This window comes from Clytia hemisphaerica, unplaced genomic scaffold (assembly GCF_902728285.1).
Source record: "Clytia hemisphaerica strain Z4C2 unplaced genomic scaffold, Clytia hemisphaerica genome assembly, whole genome shotgun sequence".
NCBI lineage: Eukaryota > Metazoa > Cnidaria > Hydrozoa > Leptothecata > Clytiidae > Clytia > Clytia hemisphaerica.
This window is the reverse complement of record NW_027104218.1, coordinates 811,869-818,544: the sequence shown is the minus strand read 5'-3', so window position 1 is coordinate 818,544 and position 6,676 is coordinate 811,869. Positions and strand designations below refer to the sequence as shown.

General features: G+C 40.8%; 1 long non-coding RNA gene across 1 annotated transcript; it reads left to right on the top strand.

Moving 5' to 3' along the window:
• The first annotated feature begins 566 nt into the window (after positions 1-566).
• On the top strand, positions 567-5,946 carry LOC136815799 (uncharacterized). The gene is made up of 2 exons (XR_010847763.1): positions 567-657; positions 5,525-5,946. It is a non-coding gene; the product is annotated as an uncharacterized lncRNA (long non-coding RNA).
• The last annotated feature ends 730 nt before the right edge of the window (positions 5,947-6,676 follow it).

Below are 6,676 nucleotides of genomic sequence, written 5' to 3'. Positions count from 1 at the left end.
TACGGGAAAGACATATCCACATTGTTTGTATCTCCGAAGATTGCTTGCCGGATCCATTGGTCGCACTGTATTGGATTCACTGGTAGATACGTGCTACCTTTCCAGTCTCTGGCGTTCCCATTCTTCACTCTTGACTTTCCGTTGCAATTTTCCTTTACTTCGATTGCCCTGCATATGTAAGTGAAGAAGTGAGTGGTCTCGGGTTGGAATTTGTATATCTTGTGGTCCTTCACGTTCACTTCAGTGGCGTCGTTATTCAGGTTGTCGCAGGAGTCGATTGTTTGAGGTGCATATACTCCTAATATTTTGCTTTGTTTACAGTCGAACAACTTCAGTTTCGGTGAAACATCTTCGGTGCTATTGTTCGTAGCTGTTTCATTGTGATTGTCCTTTATTGTCGTCTTGTTTGTTTGTTTCGGCATTCACGACAGCAATGCCAAAAGTGATGAAGATTAAAAACTTCTGCATTCTTGTTTTAATCTTTTTTCAATGATTGTGCCTTCTGCATAAGTTTCTCTTATGAAGAATTCGTTTGAACAATTTTCTATTCTTTTTCATTTCAGGATGGCTGCCATTCAAATGCATGTGAATAGATGCAACATTTCATCATTCATATTATCATTAATAATTTACGATTGATGGTGTTTTCCATATAAGGTAATTAAATTCATTTTGTTTTAAAGTTTTTCCAGTATTGTTCAATTATCTCTTTAGGAATATTCTCTTCAGGTTCCCAAGAATTTTCTTCTTTTTTGTAGTTTAGCCATTTCACCAGGAATTTGGTTCCCTTTTTGTTCCTTTTATGTTTGATCAATTTCTCCACCAAGTAGTAGTCTTCTGGTAGTTGTTCCTCATGATCGTGTTGAATTTCGGCTTCTCTTGCTGTTTCTATGTCATTTTCTGACTCTTGGAGTTCGTTGCTTGCTACTCCATTTTGGGTTTGTCTCGTCTTTGTGTTTTGCTCTTCCTCCAGCTTCTTCCAAGGCTTCATGCGGTCGTAGTGAACACGAGCTGGAGTATCTTTTCCTCTCTTTTTTACTTGATACAGGGGATGATTCTCTTTGAAAACTGTGTACGGACCTTCCCATTTTGGAGCTAGCTTTCTTGACAAGTTTTTGGTTCTCCTCTGTATTGTGATGTATACTTCATCTCCAATACTGTGTTTATTGGCATTCTTTATTGATCGCAAGCGTGAATATTCCTTGCTGTCCGCTAAGTTTGTTTTCACTTGCTGATGCAAATCTTCCAGTTTATTCTTGAGGTGATGCAGGTATTGGTTGGGAGTTTGGTGGTTCTCCACATCTCTCGTAATAGGTAACTCGGTTGGTTGGTGAGCGATCCTTCCAAAGAGAATTTCAAATGGCGAAACTTTCCTTGTTTTGTTGACGGAGGACCGATACGCGAACAACACCAGTGGAAGTCTTACATCCCAATTTCTTTGGTTCGTATCTATCAGCGTAGATAATGAATCTGCGATCACTTTGTTGAATCTTTCGACTTGACCATTAGATTTCGGTGAGTATGGTGCTGTCTGTAGTTTCTTTATTCCGAGTAATCTGCAAACTTCTCTCATTAGGTTGCTGACAAAGTTTGTTCCACAGTCCGACAAGATTGTTGTCGGAGTTGAGAATCTTGCGATGATTTCGTTGACCAGAAGTGATGCGATTATGGGGGTTTCAGTAGTTGGCACTGCAAAACACTCGGGCCATCCACTAAAACGATCAACGAATGAGACAATGTATCTGTTACCAGCGTGCGTTTCCACGTAAGGTCCAAGGACGTCACAGGAGATGTCTCTCCAGGGTGCTGTAGCTTCCAGAGGGTACAATTCAGATATTTTCTTTCTTCCTTTGTAGATCGCACATTTCTCACATTCCTTGACCTTCTTGATTATGCCTTTCAACATTTCTGGCCAATAGTAAGCTGCTTTCAGCTTCTGGTATACGATTTCTGAATTCAGATGTCCTGCAAATGGGGTAGCGTGAGCTTCATGTATTAACTGGTCGCGATTGCTCTTTGGAATACATAATCGTCTTTCTGCTTGGCCATTTCGATTGGTTATCTTGTGCAGGAAACCATTGTCATCCAAGAATAATTTGTCATTGCTTTCGCGATTCTTGAATTCTTCCTCCTCCTCCAATTGCTTCAACCAATCTTCTGCTTCAGCATCTCCAGTAACTCTCAAGATCACGTTGACTGCCTGAGGTAGTCTTGATACTCCATCTGCATCTCTGTTCTTCAACCCTGGCTTGTAAATGATTTGGAAGCTGAATTGTTGAAGATATAGGTACCATCTAGCCAGTTTCGATGTTACAAAATTCCTTCTCTGCATACTATGTGACCGAGGAATTTCAGCGAATCTTTTCCAAAATGACATTTGGAGCTTTTGGCTGTCAAACCTGCGTTTTGTAAAAGCTCGAAGACTTCTCGCAAGTGCCCAAGATGCTCCTCAAATGTTTTACTGAAAACCACAATGTCATCAATAAATATGAGAACGCAACGTCCTCTGACCTTTTTCAGCACATCCTCCAGCAGCTTCTCGAACGTACCCGATGCTCCTTGCAAACCAAATGGCATCCTCACATATTCGAAAAGGCCAACGTGACAGCTGAAGGTGGTTAACGGTATAGACGATTTTTCCATTTTCACTTGATGAAATCCAGACATCAGATCCATTGTCGAGAAGAACTTTACTCCATGCAAGGCTGCTAAAATATCGGACGTGTTCGGGATAGGATAAGCGAATTTCTTGGATGCTGCATTGATCTTTCGATAGTCAACACACATTCTCCAACCTCCTCCGGCTTTTCCAACCAAAACAATTGGGCTGCTGAATTCTGAATTGCTTTCCCGTATGATGCCTTTGCGCAGCAAATCCTGAACTTGATTCTCGATCTCTTTCCTTTTGAAGGGTCCAACACGGTATGGTTGTTGTCGGATGGGAGTTGGGTCCAATAATTCTATCTTGTGCTCGATTCTGTCTGTTGAGCCAAGTGGCTGCGAAGAATCTGGAAATAAGCCACTGAATTCCTCGACGAGGTCTGTGATCTGCTTCTCTTGAACGTCGGTTAAGCAGCTTGACTTTGGCACCAAGGCTGGCTTGATTTCATTGTGCGGTGGTAAACTGGTATCGCTGTTGTCTTCTTCTGCATACCCAACTGGTGCGGAGGCTTTGAATTCAATCTTTTCATCTGAAACATTTGTAATTACAAAGATAGCGTTATTGGCTGACACCGGATTCTTCCCCATGGAAGTGAACACTTTTATGCTAATCTCCTTAGCAAGAGTCGTCAAGTTGCTTTTGTGGGATCCATTAAAGTCTGCATGGAATTGCTTGCTTTCCCCCGGTAAAATGTGCAACATTTCATCGTTTGTTTCATGGGAAACAATGTCGAAATTTATTTCTTTCGTATGTCCTTGCGCGTTAATAGTTAGTTTGCGCTGATGAAAGTTTACCGTAATGCTGTGATCATTCAAGAAATCAATGCCCAATATTGCTTCAGTAGCAATGTTTTCAAGGGCCAGAAACTTGTGACTTATTAAAATGTTACGTCCGATTCCAAGTTCCAGGTTTATGAATCCTTTCGTAAGAAGTGTCGTGCCCGATGCACTCATCAATGTGATTTTCGATTTTCCATCAATACTCCTTTTAAGTTTTTTCATCATATTAGCACTGATGATAGAGACCAATGATCCACTGTCAATCAAAAATTTTATGTTTAAACTTCCAACAGAAACTTCAAGCATTGGAAGGCCTAGTCACTTTGTAGTATCCTCCTGGTGTTGATTCTTGGAACGACAAAATTTTGAAATGTGTCCATTTTTTCCGCACGTATGGCATGTGATATTCCTGTATCGTTTGGTGCGACATTCTGCCTCTACATGTCCCTTTCTCTTGCAGAAGGTGCAAGTCTTGCCGTTGCTGCGGTCTTTCGTTATTGAATTTAGTGATGATTTGACATTTTTGGTGATCTTCTTTAGCTGTTCGATCTGTCTTGTCATTGCCACTGGATCGAAGTCATTGTTGTCCATGACCTTGGAATGGGAAATACTTCTTCCATTGTTCATTAACAGCTGGCGTACCATGTCCATTAATTCGCCATCCTGCTGGTTCGGTCGTTCAAGTGCATTCTTGAGCTGAATGAAACGTACAGCATCGTTGTACGTTTTTGGCTGCTTCATCTGAAGCCGGTAGGCGAGTTCTGGCCTAAGATTTGCGGTGAGAATGTCTATCTTTGTGGTGTCAGGTGTTCCGAGCTCTGCAAACGATAACTCGAGTCTCTCCAAGAAACTTTCAAGATCTTCACTTCCCTGTCGCTGCGTGTATAGGATAGCACGGTGCTTCGCAATATCTTCTGGCGAACAAAATTGATTTGTTATACGCTCTTTACATTGTTTGTAGTTCTTCTGGGTTTCCAGAGGAATGGTGTCGTAGAAGGTCAGTGCTCTCTTCACCAGACAATTTGGCAAAATTAGAGCCTTTTGCAGCTCTGTCCATTCATTCAAAAGAGCATACCTCTCATATTTGTTGAAGAATTGTTTTATGGTGAGCTTTCTGTCACCAAAGCATGGCAGATCAGCTATTCTGGTGCTGAGGTGTGGACGATGGTCGATTGGTTGCGTTTGCTTCTGCCTTTGGTCAGCCATCATTTTCTCGAATGCTGCAACGAGTCCTTCCGATTCACTTCCAGTACCGATTGGATTGACATGTCTTTCAACGTTCGGACTGTGTTTGCTTTCGGCAACTTGCTGGATTGAGTCAATCTTGTCACCGTCGTCCCCTCTTGGAAATAGATAATATTCATCTTCTTTGAGACCATTTAACTTGTTTCCTGTCTGGCTGCTGTCCATAACTGTTTTTATGGTTATTGGTACTTGGAAAGCCTTCTTTCTGTGATCCCTTTTTGAGGATGGATGTTGGAACGATATCTTTGTTGACTCAGGGGTGTACAGCAAAGTTGAATTTTCAGCTGACGATTCTCCTATTGATAACGGTGTGTTTGACTGTTCCTTTTCAGCTTCTTCGTCTTCTTCGATTGAAGATAAGCTTGTTTTAGACTCGTTTTCTTCTTCTGCTGAGTAATCTGCTTCGTCTGGCACAGAGGTTAATCTTTTTCCTTTTCGAAACCACCTCTTACTCATTTTTTAGATATCACTTCTTGTATGATTGAATGCTTGTTTGAAAGCGTCTGTTTGTTTGAATCTGTCTATTTGTTTAGAAACAATTGCTTTGTTATCTAATCTTTGTTGAGATAATTTCTCCATTGTTTATGTTTACCTCATCTTGGGTACGATTTGGCTGATCTGTTTGTTTATCATTTGGCTCCTGTGCTGCATTGCTTGTTGCTTTGTTTTGGGCTATTACTTCATTCATATATATCCTTTTCTATCAATTTCAGCGGTAGCTAATTTGCCTGTACGTCGTAATTGTACCTGGCTATTATTTTAGTACCTTTTCCTTGGCTTCCGCGTTTATACTGTATTGATAGCTCTGCTGTTAACTTTCTTTATAATGTTTATTCAGGTGAACGTGAATATGAAGCAAAGACTCTCGAATATAGGGCCCTTCCGAAAGAATTTATTTCAATATCCTTGCCACCAGCGATCGCTCTCCGTCAAGGTGATCTGCTGTCCTTTGCAAATCGAATATGACGTACGTGTGAACTGTTTCGATATGGTATTGTCAATTACCGCATGCATCCGTGGTACCGAGACACCAGAGCACGACTTACAACCATCTACAGCCAGCGCGCTGTATTACTTTTATAAATAAACTGTTATGTTTTCTCCGATTTGTCACGCGTGTTTCCATTTTTGTTGATAGTTTTGTAAATATACTTTTCTGATTTGTCACATGTGTTTCCATTTTATTTATTGTTTCTGCTGCCATATTCTTCCGACGGCATCATATGTTTGTGTATTAACTTCACATAGCCAATTTTAAAACTGCTTCTTGTATCATTCTCTATGATTCATATACTTCGTCGTGACCCTGACGCGGGGAGCTACAGGGTACTGTCCTTGCTCAAGGGAGCCCTGGAGCATGTTATAGTCTTGCTCATGACATTTCCATTGATTAAATTCCCATCAATCAAATTTTGACTACCTTTGAAGGTGCCGGTCTTCTATTTATAAACTTAAGTTCTCTTTATGTAACTCTCGGTTCCCCAGAACAGTACAACGGTCCAAGACCCATTAAGGATCTCGGTAGAACCTCCACTTGTTAGCCGAAGCTAACAAAACTGTCCTGGGGGTTCAGAATTAAATAGAGAGCAATAGACTGTGCTTTTTATAGATTTCTACTACAATGTCCTAAGTTCATAATGTCTAGTTCCCTATTAAAATTTCATCCCCCTAATTAAATAGTTGCGGCTAGATACAAAGAATAACCTTCAGCATAATGCCGAAGGTGGGCCGTATTTCATATAGCTGCCTGACAACAGCGCTTGACCAAGGTGATAAAAATCTCAAGCAAGCCAGAAAAGAATTCTCCTTCTTCTGCAAACATGCTGATAGGAGATCTAATTCTTTCACACTAATGAAATGTCAAATGTTTAGTGCCCGCGAAAAAGCTGATTGCTGACGAAAAAAAAAATCGCGATACAAGCCCCGCCTCCAAAACTTCATTTTTGCGATTTTAAAGTGAATGGAAAATCTTGCGACTTGTCATTTCCGT